This window comes from Bubalus bubalis, chromosome 21 (genome assembly GCF_019923935.1).
Source record: "Bubalus bubalis isolate 160015118507 breed Murrah chromosome 21, NDDB_SH_1, whole genome shotgun sequence".
NCBI classification, from domain to species: Eukaryota; Metazoa; Chordata; class Mammalia; order Artiodactyla; family Bovidae; genus Bubalus; species Bubalus bubalis.
The window spans coordinates 9856148-9876620 of record NC_059177.1 but is presented as its reverse complement, the minus strand read 5'-3'; the positions used below and the strand labels follow the sequence as shown (position 1 = coordinate 9876620).

At 40.6% G+C, this 20473-nt stretch overlaps 1 long non-coding RNA gene across 2 annotated transcripts; it reads right to left on the bottom strand.

Moving 5' to 3' along the window:
- Window positions 1-218: 218 nt before the first annotated feature.
- LOC102397907 lies at window positions 219-4987 on the bottom strand. Of its 2 annotated transcripts, none has more exons than XR_326642.4 (3): window positions 4759-4987; window positions 3176-3350; window positions 219-1313 (listed from the first exon to the last, which is right to left on the bottom strand). It is a non-coding gene; the product is annotated as an uncharacterized LOC102397907 (long non-coding RNA). The 2 variants fall into 2 exon arrangements; XR_326641.4 differs by having other exon boundaries at window positions 3165-3350; window positions 4759-4986.
- Between the last annotated feature and the right edge of the window lie 15486 nt (window positions 4988-20473).

Here is a 20473-nt window from a genome sequence, read left to right as displayed (position 1 = left end):
TTAGGAATTAAGTGGAAAAATAAAACCTTCATAGATAGAAATATGTACAGCACAAAAGATCAAAAGTAATGTTTTCAGACTTCTTGGCAGCATTCCTGAAAACTAAAAGACAAAGCATCCAAAATTCTGAAGAAAAACCAGTTCCATCATAGGATTCTATACCCAGTTAAACCACTCAAGGTTCAAATAAATAGAATGACAGGCACTTTTTCACTACCTTTCTTCTTAGAAAACTTTTGAAGGATGTATTCTATTAAGAAGTAGAACAAACCAAGAAATGAGTAAACAGGATGCATGAAACAAAGGATCAACTCTGGATAATGCAGGAAAGTTCTGGGACAATGTGTGAAAAATGAAAGCATTCTGGATGAATTTGTAATAAATACATAGAAAAGAAAAAAAAAATTTGCAATGTACAAAACAAAGCCATGTTTCACTAACTGGAACTGACTGAGAGTATACTTCAGTAAGGTCAGTTACTTCAGCAATAAACATAAATACTGAGTACTGACTTAACCAGAGTATATATACTGGCAATACAGAGAATAAATGTGCAGGTGGACATGCGTTCTGGCTAAACCCTAATAAATCACAGGAATAAATCAACAAATGACATCTGAATGTCTAAATCCACAAACCACAATGTAAACATGACATCTAGAAATATTAATGTAAATACCTGAACAAATAGCTAATAGAGTTGAATATTTTTGCTTCTGGGTAGTGGGACTCAGGTATAAAAAGAGATCAGTTAGATTGGTATCTTTTTTACTTTCAGCCATTTAGAACCATTAATTTTTTAAGCACATTTTTAAAATAAAATATGAGGAAAGTAAAAAACAAGCAAAGAAACAAAATCCATACTTTTTCTATTTAAGAGTTTTGGATTTCTTTTATAATAGCCACTTAACAAATTAGTTTCATTTTTACACTAGAATTTTGTCAAGAAATTTAGCACATATACTAAAGCGGCCATTTACAATTTTAAGCACAAAGGCAATGATACTCATCACAGGAAGAGTGAATCTATTTTTGATGAGCTTAAATAAGTTGCTAATTTGTGCCAGGAGCAATGATACGGGCACTGACAATCATAAATATTAATGTCCCAAGAGACCAGGCAGCAGCCTCAGAATGAAAATCACTGGGAGTAACAAGAAATAACACTGATAACTTAACATGGAGAAAATGAAGCAAAAGGTTTCAACTGAAGAGTTGACTCGGAACACCAGCATATCCACATCATCTTAGACAGTTGGACATTACTTTCAAAAACACTCTGCTTTTCTGGAACGGACTCCAGTCCTCCAGTCCTGTTAAGAGAGTCACGCTAAATTTCAGAAACAGAACAGAAGTCAAAGTTCCTTCTTTTACTTTTCTAAGCTCCAAACACTAAGGCCAACCTTATTTTTTCTTCCCTGAAGATTCATCTCTTTTATATATGACATACTCTTCAAATACTGCCTATCAAAGGTACAATCTGCCATTAACCTATTAGGCTGTGGTCTTACTTTGTGACTGACAACTAGGTCAACCACCTTAGAAGGCAAGAATGCTGACATCCACATTAAACATAAACATACAGTTGTGAGGGAAGGGCAGCACCACAAATTGTAAACGCTGTAAAACCATCTTTTTGTCTGGACACTTCCATCTGTACACAAGGGAATACTTAGATCCTTACTTCTCTCTCTCAGTCCCCACCTTCAAGGAAATGGCAGAATCACTAGCAAAAAGAAATATAATCCATTCAAGAAGGTATTTAAGCAAAAACAATGTTTCTCAATTTTCAACATTATTAGACTTTGTGGCAGAGAAGGAATGTGGGCCTTCAGAGTAGCTTTGAGGGCTAGCCTGATGTGAGCTTCTAAAATCAGTGTCCTGAGCTTGCATTTTGTCGTTTAAAGTTAGGGACATTTAATCACATGACATGCACCATTAATGTATCCCTTGTCTATTTAATTTTTAAAATAATTTATATTATTCACCAGTAAAACGACACACCCAACTTTCTCTTAACATTTTCTAGAAAGCTTGATAACTCATTAAGTGTCCTGTTAATACTATTATTACCCTGCAGCTGATACAGCAGTCTTCCCTTCTCCATGGTTTTGCTTTCTGAGGTTTCAGTTACCCATGTTCAAACATGGTCCAAAAATATTAAACAGAAAACTCCAGAAACAAACAATTCATAAACTTTAAACTATACACCATGCTGGGTAGTGTAGTAAAATACTGCCCTACCCTGCTCTATCCAGTCCAGGATGTGAATCATGCCTTTGTCCAGCTTGTCCTGCCCTTAGTCACTTAGTTATCAGTTTGACTGTTTTGGTATCACAGTGCTTGTATTTAAGTAATCCTTCTTTTAGTTAATGGCCCAAAGCATAAGAATAGTGATACTAGCAATTCAGAAATGCCATAGAGAAGCTGGAAAGTGCTTCCTTCAAGTAAAAAGGAGAAAATTCTCAACTTAAGGGGAAAAAAAGAGTCATATGCTAAGGTTGCTAAGATCTAGAGTAAAACCCAATCTTCTATCTGTGAAATTATGAAGAAGGAAAAAGGAATTTGTGCTAGTTTTGCTGTTGTACCTGAAGCTGCAAAAGTTATAGCCACAATGCGTATTAAGTGCTTAGTTAAGACAGAAAAGGCATTTTTTAAAAGAGAAGATTTTTTTTAAAGAGAATCATTCACATAATGTTTATTACAGTATATTATAATTGCTCTATTTTATTATTAGTTTTGCTGCTAACGTCTTACTGTGTCTACTGTATAAATTAAACCTTATCATAGGTATGTATGTATTGAAAAAACATAGTATATATAGGGTTTGGTTCCATCCAGACTTTCAGGCATTCACTGAAGTCTTGGAACTTATCCCCCAGGGATAAGTGGGGACTACTGTACTGAAAATGGCTCTGAAGGGACTAAAGGAGCACAGGCGAGCAAGCACAGATGCTGGTCCTAGCCAGGACCCAAAGTCCTTCAACTCTGGGATACTGGGAAACACACAGATTTAGAACTCAAAAATATTGTGTTCTAACTCAGCCACTTGCTTGACACATGACCTTTGAAAGTGTCGTCATGTCTCTGATCTTCAACTTCCTCTCAGACACCAAGGCTAACTCAGGTGCAGGACTAAGTGAGTCTTAAAGGAGATAATGTACCGGAAGCACACCATAAGGAAGGCTGGTGATGGTGGTGAGGGATGGTCCTCTTCTGTGTTGGGTCTACTTCTCCATCTGTCCAGCTTCCATTCTCCAGGGTTCCTGGAGGTGCAGAACATAGACTCCCATCCACTGGGAAAGGCACCTGGAAAGATTTCTGTAGAAGAGTGGGTTGGACCATCACTCCTGGACAAGAGAAACCAGAACACACAGTAACATATAATCAGGAAAAAAAAAAAAAAACCTTCCTCAGGATACAAAGTGTGACAGAATAAAATAGAAATAATTACACCTGCATGATATAATTTTAAACATTTATCAGCATCCCTATTTCATTAAACAGTAATTAAAGTGCTGCAAATTCTTCCTGGCTAATGGATATATTCAGAAAATAGAATGAAAAAGCTTTGAAAGAAGCCATGTGTTTAAAAAGATGAAAAGTGAGATTAAGGCAGGAGGGTTCCTCCATGGAAAAAAGTGTTGACATTTAAAACTGCAGGCCCGCAGTCCTAGAAAACCAGACAGTAGGCGACACAGGCAATGAAATTTAATAGCCGGCTCTCAACAGGTGGACAGGCTGAAGCTGTGATAAACTGTTTCAACTCTGATGTTTAGCGCAGGAACTGGAGCAGCATGCACCAACAGATGGAGCCATTCAAAAACTAGCTGCGTGGAGATAAGAGAAAAAGCTGTGGAGACGGAAATGGGAGAGAAAAAGGCAGGGCAAAATGTGGGTTTGAAACATAGCAAATGCCATCTCCAGATGACCTAACGTCCAAATGGGAAAACTGCAAATGGCTCTTTGGAGAAAAGTTAGCCTAATGTAAGTCAAGCAAAAAAAAAAAGCACTCAATACGGTTCCTTACACCAAACTGTGGCCTACCTTCAGGTAAAATTCTGGACCAGGGCATTTTTAGTTTGTCTTTCTGCTGCAAAAGTTGACTCTGGTCTATTTGTGGTTAGCTGCTGCTGCTGCTAAGTCGCTTCAGTCGTGTCCGACTCTGCGACCCCAGAGACTGCAGCCCACCAGGCTCCCCTGTCCCTGGGATTCTCCAGGCAAGAACACTGGAGTGGGTTGCCATTTCCTTCTCCAATGCATGAAAGTGAAGTCGCTCAGTCGTGTCTGACTCTTATCGACTCCATGGACCGCAGCCCACCACACAATCAGATTTTCCAACCAAGGCCAAATCCTGCAGGCACCCTATTTGGAACACAAAGTGGGCCCCCATCATAAAACAATTGAAATAATGGGGCTGAAATCCTCGTTCTTGGTTTGCTTCATGATACGCATTTTTTTTTTTTTGCGTTTCTTTCTTACTTATAAACCCTTAGTGTGGCCACTGCCGGTTCTTCCACTCTTTGCACGCCCTCATCTTACTGCCTCAGATTCTCCCCCGCCCCCACCCCCTCTCCCCGCTTCCGCTCACCCCCCAACACCGCGCAGGCGCGCACACACTGTCACAGGGACCGTCGGGTCTCTCTCCCTAGACCGCAAAGTCGGCGTCTCACAGGCCGAGAAGTCGAAAATGAGAAACCTGGGTGAGACACAGGTTAAGTGAACTCGCAGCCCCGGGAGGAATTTCACGTGACTCACCTCTAAGGTCAACGTTCCTGCCAGACCACTAGCCTGGTGTGAGCGTCTACAACCCGAGTCTTAAGCCACACACAGCGCGAACATACTAGAAGCACGGACCTCTTAATCTTCCAGTGCGCCTCACCTTTGCGTCCCGTGCAGCCTTATGAACGGACAAGCCATTCTCGCGCGACTTGTACCAAATTCTCAGGAAAGGAAAACTTTCGCGAGACTTGGAACTTGCGGCTCTTTTTGCAATAGAGAGCCGCATGGTGGCAAGCGCAGCCCTTTGGGTAAGCGGTGCTCAGCCGCTAAGTCATGTCCGACTCTTTGCGACTCCCATGGACTGTAACCCACCAGGCTTCTCTGTCCATGGGATTCCCCAGGCAAGACTACTGGAATGGGTTGCCATTTCCTCCTCCAGGGGATCTTCCAGACCCAGGGATTGAACCCTCCTCTCTTATGTCTCCTGCATGGGCAGACAGGTTCTTTACCACTAACGCCACCTGGGAAGCCCTTGGGGTAAGGACAACTGCTTTAAAATCTGCTGTGTGTGCATAAGTGGTCAGTTGCGTCATTTGTGTCTGACTTTCTGCGACACCGTGGACTGTAACCTGCCAGGCTTCTCTGTCCACTGGATTCTCCAAGCAAGAATAATGGAGTGGGTTGCATGCGCTCCTCCAGGGGATCTTCCCCACCCAGGAATGGAACCTGCATCTCTTCCAGATTGTTTACCACTGAGCCACCTGGGAAATAAATCTACTAGGGAACTTTTTTTTTTTGGTAATGTAGATTAAAAAAAAAAAAAGTAGCCTGCCGGGTCCCACTCCAGATGTACAAATCACATTCTCTGAGGTTGGGCAGGGAATATAAGAATGGCTGTGGTGGGGTGGGGTGCTTGGGTTAGACCGCGGGCAATTACTGTTTATTCAGCAAAAAGAGTAATTTCTGTTCTTAAGCAGATGTGATAATAAATATATAAGTGATTACATGTATCAGATCATGTACACCTTAAACTTAGGAAATGTTACATCTTAATTATATGTCAAACAGCTAAGATACTCTTTATACAATACCAACATGACCATATCACTTTTCTGGTAAATCCTTGAGTGGTTTTCCATGGCTCTTAGGATTAGACTCCAAAAATCCATACCATGTAAGAATGTGGTGGTTAACAGGGGGGCTTTGTACCCAAAGTTTTGGGTCAGCACTCTCTGCTCCATCACTCACTATTGTTCGCCTTAGTTAATAAGGCTCAATGCCCTCATCTAATCTCTCTACATCCTGTATGTTTATGAGGACTGATTAAGATGTGTGAGAAACACTTAGCAAAGTATCTGGCAGGTAGCAAATGCTCTGTAAATGTTAACTGTAGTTATTTTTGGCCACTAGAAGCCTTTCTGACCCCACCTTTCTGACCCCAGCCTACCTTTGAACTCTCACCTGGCACTGCTATTTACCTTGTGCTTGATATTCTGCTTCTTCAATAACCTTTTTTCACTTTAGAACCTTCATATATGATTCTCCCCCTGAATAGAAATCCACCTTCTTTACCCAATTAATATCTCCTCAGACTTAAGATTTAGCCTCCATTTTTCTTTCTTTGTTTCAGTCCTTGGGTCAGGAAGATCCTCTGAAATAGGAAATGGGAACCCACTCCAGTATTTTTGCCAGGAAAATTACATGGACAGAGAAGCCTGGTGGGCTGCAGTCCAGGGGGTTGCAAAGAGTTGGACACCATTGAGCACACACACATTTATTCATGTGTGTGCTTTCCTGAGACCTAAGAGAAATCATTGTTCCCCTTTACCAGGCTTGTGAACCATCCTGCAGCTGCTGTGAGCGAGGACCCTGTTCTCCAGGGAACTGACTTAAAGAAGTGGTTCTTAAATATTATTGTGAATCACAATCACCTGGAGGGTTAGTGGACCCTCCGAGTTCTGCGCCCCATTTCCAGAGTTTCTGATTCAGTAGGTCTGAGGAGCTCCCTGAGAATTGACAGGTCTAACAAATTCCCACATGATGGATCATTAAATCATGATGCCCATGGATCGCCCTTTCCCTGAGTTAAATTCTCCTTGCCTGAGAGTTACAACAAACCCTGCACATCTCTCCTCCACATCAGAGGCTGTGACTCACTGACAGAGGGGCAAAAAAAAAAAAAAAAAGGTTTCCTGACAACAGGGCGCGACCATCTCTGGGGTACTTAACTCATCCTCCATAGCCCCTGTGGGATCAAGCCGAGGCCTCTGCTTTGCTCAGCTCCTTTCTTTGCCCCACCCTGCTCCCCCCACTTCCATTTTCCTCAGAGCACTTCTTCAATAAACCATGTACACAAGAATCCTGTCTCGGCCTCCGTTTCTGAGGCGCTCAAATGAAAACATACGTACGCAGAAATGCACTGTGGAAATACAGGTGAGTATAAAGAGCAAAATTGATTAAGAAAGGAATGCGAATTTCCTCAGAAGAGGATTTGCCAGAGCTTTCTGAGATGAAGTATATTTTCCCTTGAAAGCCTGAGCGTAGGAAAGGATGCATCCCATAAAAATCTTAAAAGTTTATCAGCATCATTTTTAACAAGCCTCAAAAGCCCAGTTGTACCTGAGGCCCGTGAGTACTCAGATTTGCCCTATCTCTGAGGCGCTAGGTTGTCATTTCATATAATGAGACGATCTGTACTTTCCAGGATCTAAAACAGGGAGGCTCTATAAATTCTGCACCAGGCAGAGTGTGGAAGTAGCTTTTAATGGCCCCAACAACTACCATTTCACTGTCTGGGATCTGCCGATATGAGATAATGTTGATAAACTGCACTGCTTTCTGCCAGCAATAAAACGAGAGAGCAAACAGAGTTTAAGGGCTGCAGCTAACTTTCTGTTACAAGCAAGGCCAGAGGGCAGGGAGGTGGATGGCTGAGGAGGCCTCAGTGTCTGCTGTTTAGAAATGGGCTCTGTGGTCCCACAGGGCCAACACTCTGGAATCCGTGTCATCTTTGTAAATCAGAATAAATGGGCTCAGCCATCTTCCTTGAGCAGGTGTCAGTGCCCTCCTTCCCAGGCTGGCATGCCTACAGTAGAGGCTGCAACCATCTGGATTGCTGTCAGGAAATCACGGTGATGCTGAGTCTGGACCACAGGGCAATTAGCAGGGCTCTCCACAGGAGCTTTGTGTATGCTGGAGTCCTCCTCACCAGTCCATTCCTCATGCCTGGCATGACAATATCCACGTGGCTATAATAATAATGAAAGCATGGACTGAGCGGGCCATCTGGTAGGTTGGTAAAAATAACAAGAAGCTCTCTGCATGGGGAACAGCCCTGATCACAAGTCAAAAGAGATGGGAGTTTACGGGAGAATGGATACATGTATATGTATGGCTGAGTCCCTGTGCCGTCCACCTGAAACTATCATGACATTATTAATCAGTCATACACCAATATAAAATAAAAAGCTTAAGCTTTTTTTTTAATAATCAAAAATAAAAATCATTTTAAAAAAGAGAGAGAGAGAGATGTACCTGGTGCTGAGTATAGATGGATGTATCACCAGATTTATACATTTTTAACAATAGGGGGCGTAAGGTGTCTATGTTGTATGTGGTTTTTAGTTTGCTTGCTAAAACCCTGATCCCTTTCCTGGTTTCACCAGTTAATTCTACCAGCAAGATCTGCAGCTGGGTGCTGTTTAATCAGTACCATTACTAGTCCTTGAATAAGTTCAATAAAGATAACTCTGGCTGACAAACTCACAAGAGATTTCATGGCTATGATAGTTTCCACAATACTGTGAGAGAGAGTGAAGGCAGGATTCAAGTTTATCTTTTCATAAAGGTCCTGAGCAAAGGTACAAGGAAAGGAAATGCCCTTTCCCTTCCTCTGAAGCATTTCACAATTCCTTCCCAATTTCATTGTTTTCTGAAAATAAGAAAAACCTTCATGTTCTGCATGACAACTGGAGGAGAGACTTTTATCTGGAAGTTGATGGAACCCAACTTTTCACTGCAGCCTTTCTTCTCAAAGATATTTGTTCAGAGGGCTTTCCTGCTTCTATCTTCTAAGCGCAACATCTATACCATCAAATACCCCAAATTATATTAATCTTACATCAACATTGGGCAAAAGAAACATAATTCCACACAATGGAAATGTTATCACTGGGTCAGAGATGTAGAGTAGAACGTAGTTGCTCTACTAAGTCCTGGAGACTTTTGACTGCTACTTGAACATTGAATTCAGAAAATCCTCAGGAAACATGCAAGAAGGCATAAGAGGCCCATCTCAAAAAAAAAAAAGGTTCATATGTAGTAAGTGTCTCTTATTTTAACCTGTTAACAGCTGATATGGAATAGAATCTTGGGAAAAGATACATAATATGAAAAACATAGTTGTTCTTCTCTTTTCACGTTATTATGTAAATGACCAATAATTTTTGTAAAGGGTGTAACATTTAATATCATGGGATCAAGCTCTAATTATGGCTCCATCCACTGAAGTCTTTTTGTAAAAGACAGTTTTGTCCCAGGACTACTTTGTGACCCAGAGGAAAAAAAAAATAGAAGCTCCTCCTCTTAAACTGTAGTTGTTTTCCTTCCCCACCTACCTCTTCAAAAATCAAGCCCCAATCTTTTTTTTTTCTAGCTGGCAGGACAGAGACCCCAGAGATAGCATGGCAAGTCTGAGCATCCTTCTGGTTCTCGGAGGCAGATAGATAAGCAGAGCTGGAATGCTCAGCTATGAGGATGCTGAGGAGGAAGTGATCCATGAAACTTGTGTCTGGAGTGACTTACTGAGAATGTTATCCCCTCAGGTAGACCACTCTGGCTTTCCAGGTGGTGAAGAACCTGTCTGCCAATGCAGGAGACATAAGAGACTCAAGTTCAATCCCTGGATCAGGATTATCCCCTGGAGGAGGGCATGGCAACCTACTCCAGTATTCTTGCCTGGAGAATCCCATGGACAGAGGAGCCTGGAGGGTTGCAGTCCATAGGGTGGCACAGAGTTGGACACGACTGAAGCGACTTAGCAGGCATGCAGGCAACTCTGACCCTATGATCTTACTAAAGACAGGGTTGTTGGCACCAACTCTCAACCTGTCTCCTCCTGTTTTATTTTTTCTACTCTTTGGATCCTTATATTCATGTCTTTACTTCATATTATAGGTAACTTTTTCTCAGGGCACTCTCTCAGTGCCCTGGTTATGATTAAAATGTTTACTATGTTTATATAGTAATTTTTCTATCATCATTTTATGCAGTTTATAGAGGCTGACTTGTGTTTTATATATAGTATAAATGTTATATATTTGCTATCAGCCCAACAAATTACATTCTAATTTTAAAAATTTATGCACAGCAATGCAGAATAATAAACAATCATTTCCTGCCCTCTAAATGGGAAGTGGAGTCATTATATAAAGTCACGTAAAAAAGAGGAGAGGCTTCTAGAATGTCAAAGATTTTACATAAGTGACTTCCCTGAAACAAGTATATATGCCATGTACAAGAATATGTACTTTCTTTTGGGGAGTCTAGTTTGGTTATTTTTCTCTAAATGATTTTTTTTTCATGTTCTTTTTATCCTAAGGAAGTGCCTTTTCTTTTCAGAAATGGCTCTTTGTCCAAGGAGAAACACTTTCCTTCCCATGTCTGTTAATGGAAGATCTTGCCGTCAGCTTGGAAACCGCCAAGCAGGTGGTGATTTGTGGAGGGCAAGGTAAATGTTCGTCATCCACATCCCTTCCCTGCCTCCGAGTGGGGCTAGTGGAAAAGACCTGCCATTGTTTTCATCATTTGCAAGGTTCTCTTTATTGGAAAATAGAGAGCTGGTAGGATTTGTGTTGGAGGTGATTCTTCTTTCTTGAGAGGATGATAGCATGCCTAAAATTATGGAAGCATAAAAGCTGCAGGTTTTCTATAATGGGCACTGCTCAGTATTATTAATAACTGTGCACAAGGCACTTTTATGTTGGCAAGTGGCTTCAATCATTTTTATCACGTAATAGCTGCAGAGGTTCAGTGAGCTCTTCAATCTCTTCACAAGATTGGGTTCCAGGAACATGTAGGGTTTTAAGGCTGGAAGGAAATTCCCAAGGCTCATTCAAGAAATATTTTTGAATTATTAATTCAAGAAATGTTTTATATGCACATGCACACACACACACACACACACACACGCATCAGTATTTACCAGGAGGGTTATGCCAGTGAAGTAAATGCACTCCCTGCATTGTCTAATTTAATCCTTACAATAACCTCATGAGGAAAATACCATTGCTGCTGCTGCTGCTGCTAAGTCGCTTCAGTCATGTCCGACTCTGTGCAACCCCATAGACGGCAGCCCACCAGGCTCCCCTGTCCCTGGGATTCTCCAGGCAAGAACACTGGAGTGGGTTGCCATTTCCTTCTCCAATGCATGAAAATGAAAAGTGGAAGTGAAGTTGCTCGGTCGTGTCCGACTCTTAGTGACCCTATGGACTGCAGCCTACCAGGCTCCTCCGCCCATGGGATTTTCCAGGCAAGAGTACTGTCACAGATGAGAAAAATGAAGTTTAAAGAAGTTAAGGAAGGGACTTCCCTGGTGGTCCAGTGGCTAAGACTCCGTGATCCCAATGCAGGGGGCCTGGGTTCGATCCCTGGTCAGGGAACTAGATCCCACATACTGCGACTAAAGATCCTGAATGCTGCAACTAGACCTGCTGCAGCCAAATAAATAAATTAAAAAAAAGAAGGAATCTATTGCAAAGATAATAAGTAGCAGATCCTGGACTCAAATCTAGGTGTCTTATTTCAAACCTCACAATCTTACACTAGATCTGTCCAATGAGAGACTGTGTATGACAGCCCAGAGCATGCTCTGGGCCCTACCACACAACCCCTCGCCCATATGATCCTTGACCCAGACCCCAGAGACTCCCCTAGGGTAGGAAACAGAAACAGCCTCATGTCAACTTTAGCTACAGACAATGACCCACAAGTCCTCTCCAGGCTGCTCCCCCTGCCGCTGTGTACTCAGTCAGGCAGAGACTATGCATTCCAGAAAATAAAAATCAAAAGGAAAGAAAGAAATGGATAAAGACAGAAATCAATAAATTAGAAAACCAAAAGAAGACAAACCGAGTATTTAATTCAAGAGCTGGTCTTGGGAAACACTGATAAACAGACAAAGCTCTTACAATGTCGAAGAAGAAGAAATTATTAGGGGAGAGAAATAGGATATAGCCCAGATTCAGAGGGGATTAAGCAGCTAATTATATATTTAAAAAGCTATGTGTAACTCATTAATGCCTTTTTAAAATCTCACTGAAATAGTTGGTATCTGGGCTAATACAAATTGAATATAAAAAAAGACAGAAGAGGCAGAGAGCCTTGAAAGGCAAACAGATATGGGAGAAGCAGAAAGGGATTTCAAAGAATTAAGGGTTCAAGAGGCATTAGGTTGTCACTAATTTTACTGGCAAATTTTATGATGCTTTAAAAATATAATACATTCTTGAGATTTCCCTGATTGTCCAGTGGTTACGACTCTTGCTCCCAATGCAGGGGGCACAGACTGAATCCATAATCGGGGAAGTACGATCCCACATGTTGTGTAGGATGGGCAATAAAATTAATAAAATATAACACATTCTTAATTTGTGTGTTTCTTTGAGTGTGCCTATGTGTACATGTTTGCATCGCTGTTGAGTACTTATAACTTGACACAAACCCTGGTAAGTACTTGGTACCAACTATTATTTAACATTCACAATCTTATGAAGTAGGTATCATTCTTATTCCTTTTCTTACAAATGGGGAATAGTAGCAAGTAATGAAACTGGATTTCTAACCCAAATAGTTCACACTTCAGGGCTTAGATTCTTTTTTAAAAAATTTTATTGAGATACACCTGGCATATAATGCTGTATTACATGATTTGTGTATGTGTATATTGCAAAATGATTGCCAAAATAAGTTTAGTTAACATCCATCACCACACGTAGTTACAAGTTTTTTTCTTGTTACAAGAATTTTTTAAGATCCACTCTCTTAGCAACTTTTAAATATACAGTATTGTTAACTAAAGTCACTATGCTGTATGTTACATCCTGAGGACTTAATTATCATATAACTGAAAGTTTAAACCGTTTGGCCATTTTTACCCATTTTGTCTACCCCTACTTCATACATCTGGTAACCACCCATATCTTCTCTAAATCTATCAGTTTGGGTGTTTACTAGATTCCACATAAATGTGAGATCACAAAATATTTTTCTTTATTGGTCTGAGTTATTCCATTTCAAATAGTGCCTTCAAAGTCTATCCATATTGTTACAAATGACAGGACTTTTGTTTTCTTCTAGTGTCTGAATAATATTCCACGTTTTCTTTATCCATTCATTTGTTGCATACTTTAGGTTTTATCCATGTCTTGGCTATTGTAAATAATGCTGCAATAAACATGGGGTGCAGATATCATTTCAAGATAGTGACTTCTATTCCTTCAGATAAATATTAATACCAGAAGTGGGTTTGTTGAATCATGTGGTAACTTTATTTTTATTTTTTTGGGGAAACTTCAAACTATTTTTTATCATGGCTGCACCGATTTATGTTCCCAAGAATAGTGCCCAAGTGTTCCCCTTTCCCCTCATCCTTGACAACACTTGTTATTTCTTGTCTTTCTCCTAATAGCCATTCTAACAGGTGACAGCTTATTGTGATTTTGATTTGCATTTCCCTAATGATTGTTGTTGCTGGGTTGCTACGTTGTGTCCGACTCTTCTGCAACCCCATGGACTGGACTCCAAGGATGCCAGGCTCCTTCTGTTCGTGGGATTTCCCAAGCATGAATACTGGAGTGGGTTTCCATTTCCTCCTCCAGGGCATGTTCCTGACCCAGGACTCAAACCCATGTCTCCTGCATAGGCAAGCGGATTCTTTACCACTGAGCCACCAGGGAAGCCCCAGTGATTAGTTATGCTGAGCACATTTTCAGGTACCTGTTGACCATTTTATATGTTTTTCTTCTTTGGAAAAATATCTGCTCAGCTCCTCTGCCCTTTTTAAAATTGGATTGTTTTTTTTTTTTCCCCCTATTGATTCTAATATAAGTTCTTTATTTTTGGCTGTGCTGGGTCTCCACTGCTGCATGTGGGCTTTCTTTAGTCATGGTGAGCAGGGACTACTCTTCCTTGCAGTGCACAGGCTTCTAATTGCGGTGGCTCCTCTTTTGTGGAGCTCAGGCTGTAGGCACGTGAGCTTCAGTCGTGGCAGCGCATGGGCTCAGTAGTGGTGGTACAGTGGCTTAGCTGCTCCGCAGCATGTGGAATCTGGGCCAGGGACTGAACCCGTGTTCCCTGCATTGCAAGGTGGATTCTTAACCGCTGCACCACCAGGCAAGTCCTCATATGAGTTCTTTATATATATTGGATATTAACCCCTCATCAGATATGATTTGCAAATATTTTCTCCCATCCTATAGGTTGCCATTTCATTTTGTTGATGATTTCCCTTGTGGTACAGAAGTTTTTTAGTCTGATGTAGACCCATTTGTTTATTTTTGCTTTTATTTTGTTTTTGCTGCCTTTGCAAGTGGTGTCAAATTAAAAAAAATCATTGCCGTGATTGATATCAGGTACCTTATCCCTATGTTTTCTTCTAGGAGTATGATGATTTCAGATCTAACATTCAAGTCTTTAATCCATTTTAAGTTTATTTTTCTGTACAGTGTAAGATAGTGGTCCAGTTTCACTTTTTTGTCCATGGATGTGTAGTTTCACTTTTTTGTACATGGTTGTGTAGTTTCCCAAGCATCAATCTAAGAGTCTGCTTTAGGCCAGTACTGTTCTGTTCTGATTTGTGAGAGCCTGGACTCTTAATTACTACCTTAAAGTTGCTCCCAGAACATAAACGGCAGCAAAATACAGAATTTCATAAAACAAGCACTGTGTCAATGCAATAATCTTACCAATAATTAGACCTAAGAAAAAATATTTGGGCAATTCTCATTTTTCAAACATCAAAAGAAAAATCTTAAGATACTGGTATATCAATTCTTTTAACATGAATAGTATACCATAATCAAGTATGTTTATTTCAGCAATACTGGGAAATATATTACATAATAATTTGAAGGTGAAGAAAATCATATGAATGATATCAGTTAATGTCAAAAAATTATTTATAAAATGTAAATTCTATTTTGATTTAAAAAAGAACACAATTGTAATCTCTGACTCTCAATGGTAAAGTACTAAAATAATTCCATTAAAGGTAAGAACAGAAAAAAATACACTTACTCCTTCATTGTTTTTATTTTTTAAGAACTTCTAGTCAGTGCAATAAGAAAAAGATATTTAGGTGTTTGGAAGTTGTGATGAAATTTGTTATAATTACCTGCAGATTCTCAATGTGAAAATCCAAGAAAATCAATGCAACATTGATGAGAAATTCAAAGAACAATTCAGTAAGTAAGCTAAATAAAATGGACTATTAAAACAATTCAAGAACTGCTTGGGCTTATTACCCACATTTATTTCAAGGTCATTTTTATTACCAACTTACTAACACTTTGGATATTATTTTTAATTTCACAAGCCTTTTTATATCGAATATGATTTTACTGTTCTTTAAAAATCTTGTTTTAAATCTCCTGTTTTGTATTTTGATTAAAATCTCTTCCCTGGCTATTCTAAATGAACTTGGGCAGAAATAACCATGTGTCCAAATGCCATTTCTTCCTTCTGAACATGTGACAGATATGAATCATCTCTTCCCCAACCCAAATGTGGTCTCCAAATCCATACAGCTATTACTAACTGATTGGCACTGGTTTATGCAATATAAGTGACTTTCCCTCCCCAGTCTAGTAAATTTACTTCAGTCCACCCAGTGGATTTCCACCGGGAAAGGACCATATAACCTCTAACTTGTTAAAAATTCAACTTTATTGAGTCCTCTCAGAAAGGTCAAGGGCTATAATATGTAATCTGTTAGAAAGTAAGCCCTTTTGGAAATGGGATTAGCAGAGGTGGTGACAAATTGATTCAAAGAGAACACCAAATTTTATTTTTGAATTTTCTGTAACCTGTAGCCTTAGAGCGACAAGGTTGACAGTTCTTTTATACTTAGACTGTCAAAGCCATCATTGCACCCAATGTCTGTAGTTCATGGTCATTTCTAGCTGACAACAATACCGTGAGCTCAAGTCAGCTATTTGGGAAGGTTCAAACTTGATTAAAAATGATTAAAGAAATACCACCCGGGGGAAAAAAAGGTGCAGAATTTCATTCGCATTTTCCGGTGGGAGTTGGTGTAGGGATATAAGAAAATAGCTTGGTTATGATGATAACGCATGCATGCTGCGGAAGATAGAAACACTAACTCATTTTGTTGCAGGAAGGGGCTCAAGAGGGGGCTGTTGTTTAACACTCAGAAATGAATGGTCCAAGGAGACCCATGTGCTGACAAAACAAGAAACTGTAATAGGAAGGGGCACCTAGGTGGAAAGCAACAGGGTAAATGGATCCAGGAGAACTGCCACACAGCCTGCAGTCTCCAGTTTTACGGTGATGTGGTTAGTTTCCCGGTTGTCTCTGGCCAGTCATTCTGACCCAGGGTCATTTCTGGTGGTGTGTGCATCACTCAGCCAAGATGGATTCCAGGCAGGAGCATTCTGGGAGGGTAGGATTATGGGTTGAAGTCTCTTCTCCTTTTGATCTTTCCCAGATTCTGTTGTGGTAGCTTGTTCTGCATTCCTCAGTAGGACTTTCTGTTGTAAGATTAACTCATGCAAATCATTACTATTGGGAGGTTTTGGTCAGTGCTTCCCCTAAAAATTTTATCCTAGAAAATAAGCATTTAAAAACAAGATATCCTCAAAGAATTATATTAGGCACTGTGGAGTTAAAAATATATTAAAGATGAAAGGTATGCAAAGATGTATCAACCTACAGTCTTTCCTTCTAGGAGAATAAATAAACCTCTGAAATTGGATTATAGCAACTGCTTGTGAAATCTTGTAAGAGACTTCCCTTTACACTTAAGGAGATGTGAATGCTCTCGCAGACTGATGAATGATTTGGCTCTGCCTTCTTTTCCACACCGATGCCATTCTACTTTTCTAGTCCATTTGTTCACTCAAGACATTTTGACCTCAGGGCACTGCTGCAAAACCCTGTGGGGCTCCATTTGCACTGTCAACTGCACAGCCTTATACCGCATCCTTGAATGACCTTCTTTTAATTCTTGGAAAACTGTCTTTTTTCTGCTTCACAACATTTGCCTATGCTTTTCCTTCTGCTTAGAATGTTGTTCCTTCACACTCCTATTTTTCACTTGACTAATTTCTTTACATCTTGATGTCTGGGCTGACAGTTTATTAATACTTCCTCACCAAGGCCAAATGAATTATTTTCACCTCCTCCACTCTGCCCACATACACAATATGATTTTTCTTTATTTATTGTCTCCTGTACTCCCTGCTTTTGCCTCACAGAACTAGTAAAAATGTATAAGTATATATTTTGAGTTTATTTAACGTAAGTAGGTTGTGTGTTTTTTGAAAGGAAAAATGTTTACTTTCAAAACATGTTTACTTTGTTTTATAGGCAAATTGGGCTTCCCTGCTGGCTCAGACAATAAAAAATCTGATTTGAACCCAAAAGAACTGGGTTCAGTCCCTGGGTTGGGAAGATCCCCTGGAGGAGGGCATGGCAACCCACTCCAGTATTCTTGCCTGGAGAATCCCTGTGGACAGAGGGGCCTGGCGGGCTGCAGTCCATGGGGTTGCAAAGAGTTGGACATGACTGAGCAAGTAAGCACAGTACATAGACAAGATATCTAGAAAAGTCCTTGTCATTTACTAGGCCCAAACTTAAAATATTAAATGGATTAAAAAAGTGAACAAAGACATATTACCTAAATAAATGAAGAGGAAACATAATCAGTGATGAGCTGGAAAAAACAGAATAAGATTTACACGAACTTGGAAGAGTGAGAAATCACTGCTAACTGAAATGATGGAAGGGGTTTCACGAATTTGGTGATAACTGTGACGAAAAGGGGCTTTCCTGATGGCTCAGCTGGTAGAGAATTCGCCCTCAATGCAGGAGACATGGGAGACACAGGTTCGATTCCTGGGTTCAGAAGATCTCCTAGAGAAGGAAATGGCAACCCACTCCAGTATTGTTGCCCAAAAAATCCTATGACAGACGAGCCTGGCAGGCTACAGTCCAAGGGGTCTCAGAGACTAAGCACAATAGCACACGTGATTAAAAAACAAGTAGTTGGGAATTCCCTGGCAGTCCAGTAGTTGGGACTCAGGGTTCTCTCTGCCAGAGGCCCAGGTTTGATCCCTGGTTGAGGAACTAAGGTACTGCAAGTCACATAGTGGTACCAGAAAAAAAAAAAAATAGTATTGGGATGATGACATGTATTGAAGTAAGAAGTCTGGAGTTTAAGAGAACTCTGCTGCTGCTGCTGCTGCTAAGTCACTTCAGTCATGTCCACATCTGTGGGACCCCATACATGGCAGCCCACCAGGCTCCCCCATCCCTGGGATTCTCCAGGCAATAACACTGGAGTGGGTTGCCATTTCCTTCTCCAATGCATGAAAGTGAAAAGTGAAAGTGAAAAGTGAAAGCGAAGTCGCTCAGTCGTGTTCGACTCCTAGTGACCCCATGGACTGCAGCTTACCGGGCTCCTCCGTCCATGGGATTCTCAGGCAAGAGTACTGGAGTGGGGTGCCATTGCCTTCTCTGAAGAGAACTCTACATTTATGCAAATTGTGTGAATCTAGACAAGTCACTGAAGTCGCCACAGTTGTTTCCTAGGTGAAACAGAGGCTGTGATGATTAAAGCACATGAGATTACCTTTGAAAATATGCATTGAGTCCCCAGCACAAAGCAGGTACTTGATAACTATTATCATTATGTTGGCATCATTGGGCTTTCTAGATCAACTAGACAGAATGAATCAAAGAAGAAGGTAGAAAAGTGAAGCGTGTGGGAGCTGGGGATTTAGAATAACGGGAACTGGAGTTGACTGAAAAGAAGGAGAAAGAAATATGATTTGTTGTTGGTTACTGGACATGAGTTAATTTGAGAAAATGTAGATTGAAAATAAATTAGGAATTAATGTTTAAAAAAATGCTGATTTGAAAAAATTGTCTTCAGATATTCCCCACCCCCAACACTGCCATGGTAGGGGGCGGGCAGGGATTAGTGGGGAATCATGAAAGGCTTCTAGTTGAGAAGACAAAATGATCAGAATTAGTTTCAGGAGTGTTGATTTGGTAGCTGGCTTTCAGAGAGCTTAAAGGAGTGAGAAACCACTTTGATTTGCTTTGGCAATAGTGGAAATAAGATGGTAGGGGTGGCATCACTTTGAGGGAATTCAGAGGAGAGAGAGAGAAACATCTGGAAGCAGTTTGTTGGAATGCTGTTGATTGAATTAATTTTTAAGAAGTAAACGGACCTGAGAATTTGAGGACCTAGAGGCAGGTTGGACTTTCCTTCAGAGCTACATCATACTGGAGCAATTTGACAGTATCAGTTAAAATATATTAAAAACTTGAGAATTTCTTTTGATGTCTCTATTTTGGGAAATATATGCAAAAATAACATTTATATAAGACAACTGGCAGCGATATTCAGATATTTACATATCTGTTAGATAAACAGGTTAGTGCTGAAAGCAGGAGAAAAATGAGATGTCCACATGTCCATCGTAATACTACCTTCCTCTCCCACACAGATTCACTTTTATATGTCTATGTACAGTATCTGTTAGTCTGTATCTATAATTCTATGTGTCTATATTTTATCAATATTTTAAATATATTTTTACAGCTGCTCTTGGAGTTTAATTAAGATAATCTATAGCACTAATTGGATTGTACTTTTAACCAAACCAATTTCTTTCTATATATCTGTAGACTTAAAAACCTGATAGAACATCCTCTAAGACAGGATCCACGGCTGAATCCCATTAGCTCTCAACGCTAGCATCACACTCAGCAGATACCCAGATAAAAGTGAATAAGCATCTGTAGAATAAGTAAATAAATTAGTAAATAAAGCTCTGATACTTTAATCCCAAATCTCAGATTTCATTGTGAATAAGTAATTCAAAATATGGGGAAGAGAATTTACGAATTTTAGAATTTTGCTGCTAAGTAACTTCAGTGGTGTCTGACTCTGTGCAACCCCATAGATGGCAGCTCACCAGGCTTCACCGTCCCTGGGATTCTCCAGGCAAGAACACTGGAGTGGGTTGCCATTTCCATCTCTAATGCATGAAAGTGAAAAGTGAAAGTGAAGTCGCTCAGTCCTGTCTGAGTCTTAGCGACCCCATGGACTGCAGCCTACCAGGCTGCTCCGTCCATGGGATTCTCCAGGCAAGAGTACTGGAGTGGGGTGCCATTGCCTTCTCCAACGAATTTTAGAGTTTTGCTGCTACTGCTGCTGCTAAGTCGCTTCAGTCGTGTCCGACTCTGTGCGACCCCATGGACTGCAGCCTACCAGGCTCCCCCGTCCCTGGGATTCTCCAGGCAAGAACACTGGAGTGGCTTGCCATTTCCTTCTCCAATGCATGAAAGTGAAAAGTGAAAGTGAAGTAGCTCAGGTTGTCTACTTGAAAGTTATACAGTCGTGTCCGACTCCTAGCGACCCCATGGACTGCAGTCTACCAGGCTCCTCTGTCCATGGGATTTTCCAGACAAGAGTACTGGAGTGGGGTGTCATTGCCTTAAGTTT